The following is a 2,466-nucleotide window of genomic DNA, read 5'->3' as shown; positions in this document are numbered from 1 at the left end:
CGATATCCCTTGGGATTCCCGGCATATCTGAATGGGAGAAGGAAAACAGATCAGAGTTGTTAGTTAAGAATTCATGGAACTCACCTGGTTCTGCGAGGTTGTGCCCGATATATGCTTTCTTTATGCTGTCGGTGTTGTCCAATTGAATGGGGTCGAGGTCTTCCACAGTTGCCTTGCAGGCCTCTACGACATCTGGATCTTTGATAGCCTCTATTTGTATGTCGGGTTTGGTTCCCGACATGGCTGATTGCTATGCTTCTGCAATCGCTCCCTTTAGTTGTTGGGTGTGCGCCCAATATTGGGCGATGCGGTAGCATTCTTGGGCGGTACGTTGCTCGCCTTGGATGTTAGAGTATTCCCCATGAGGTAGGAAATTTGATCACTTGGTAGACACTTGAAGGGACGGCTCTCATGGCGTGTATCCATGGACGTCCTATAATTGCGTTGTAGGCTGTTTCCTGGTCCATGACGTGAAAAGTCATTTCCAGAGTGACTCCTCCAGCCAGAACGGGCAGTATTATCTCTCTTGAGGTTCGTTCAATTGCATTATTAAAACTCGTAAGTGTTATGCAGCGCGATATTATCTTATCTCCGAGTCTTATCTGTGCGAGGACTCGTGGATGGATAATACACGCACCGCTTCCGTCATCCACGATTATTCTTTTTACATCGGTATCCGCAATACGTAAAGTTATAACCAGAGCATCATAGTGAGGGAAAGACAAACCGTGGGTATCTGACTTATCGAAGATGATACTATCTTCGAGGTCATCATATCGTTCGTGAGCGACTGTTCGCCTAATTTTGTGTGTAGTGGTGAACTTCACATGGTTGATTACTGTATCATCACCGCCGCCAACGATCATTTGTATGACACAAGCTGGTAAAGGTGGTTTTGGGGGTCCTTGGGGTTGATGGCGCCCACGAGCGAAGTTAGCCCGTCCTCGATCGCTCAGCAGTTCTTTCAGGTGTCCTTGATTCAGCATTCTTACCACATCCTGTCACACGCCTATGCAATCTTCGGTCTTGTGTCCCCTTTCCTGATGGAACTCGCACAGAATGTTCTATCTCCGGGTGCTTGGATCTGACTTCATTTTTTGCGGCCACTGCACCTTCGTGCCGAGCTTTTCTAGTGCATACACTATTTCTGAAGGAGAAACGCAAAAGTTATGAGCAGACAATAATGGGGGCATACCTCTCTCATTCCGCTGTGGCACGATACGTCGGGGCGTGACGTCTGCATGTCGTGGTGGAGGTGGGATGGACGTCCGGATGTAGGGCTGATGCCTCTCTCGAATGAAACGGGGTAGTTGGTCCCTTCGACCGTCGTTACGGCAGTCTCTCCTTATTTCGGTTTGTACTGAGGTTAGCCGTTGGATCGGACCATTTAGTCATCCTCATCTGCCCTTACTTCGGCACAATATGCGTTATGGATTTCTTCCCACGTAGTGGGAGGGTATTTCATGAGCCTACTTAGAAACTTTTTTGTTGCTTTCGACCCGTTTCTATTTAACCCGTTTTGGAAGGCTGCTACCGCCATCCCCTCCGATACATTGGGTAGTCTCATTCTTACCCTGTTGAATCGGGCTAGAAAATCCTGAAGTCCCTCGCCTACCGTCTGTCTAACGGTGAAGATGTCATTTACGCTGGCTTCTGCTTTTTTCGCTCCCGCATGAGCGGTGACGAATTTATCTGCCATTTCTTCGAACGTTGATATCGACCGGGCCTGCAGTTGGGAATACCACGTCAGTGCTCCCCCTGTTAGGGTTTTACCGAACTTTTTTAGCAGCACTGATGACACGTGCTCTTGCGACAGATTGTTGCCTTTTACTGCCCTGACGTAGTGGATTATGTGATCTTTCAGGTCTGTGGTGCCATCGTATATTTTCAAGTATGGCGGCATTTTGAAGGTTTTTGGAATAGCATGGGGGGCTGCCACTTCACTGTAGGGTTGCTCGATGAATCGGCCGACATCTCGTTTCGGCAACATCTTTGGAGCGCCCGGTATTTTATCGACCCTTTCTTGGTGTTCCTTCATTTGATCACGGAGCGTTTTGTTCTCATTTTCCATTTCTTCCATTTTCTTTAGGATGGCTGCAAGTGCGTCGTTACCTGCATCGTTGTCAGTGTGAGCATCACCTGTGCGTGGAGTTTCTGGCTCATTGGTGATAGTTGCGGTGTCAGTGCGCATTGTGCCTCCGATATTTCTTTGAACAGGTTTGTCGAGTATACCGCTCAAGGTGTTTGTTAACCACTCTTCTAAAAGTCTTTTCACAGCAGGTGGAGCTTCTCCTGCTGCGGATGTTGAAGTTTCCCTCTAGCGCAAGACTGTCACGCATTCGTGGGGGGGGGGGGGGGTGAGATATCTCCCTCGAGTGTGGTGCCTGGAATTCTATTTTTACTGTCTTCTCGGCCGGCTTCGTTGATAGAGTCCATAAGATTGCTAGTGACGTCTACTATCTCTTT

The sequence above is a fragment of the Nicotiana attenuata genome, unplaced genomic scaffold (genome assembly GCF_001879085.1).
Source record: "Nicotiana attenuata strain UT unplaced genomic scaffold, NIATTr2, whole genome shotgun sequence".
NCBI lineage: Eukaryota > Viridiplantae > Streptophyta > Magnoliopsida > Solanales > Solanaceae > Nicotiana > Nicotiana attenuata.
This window is presented reverse-complemented; position numbering follows the sequence as displayed.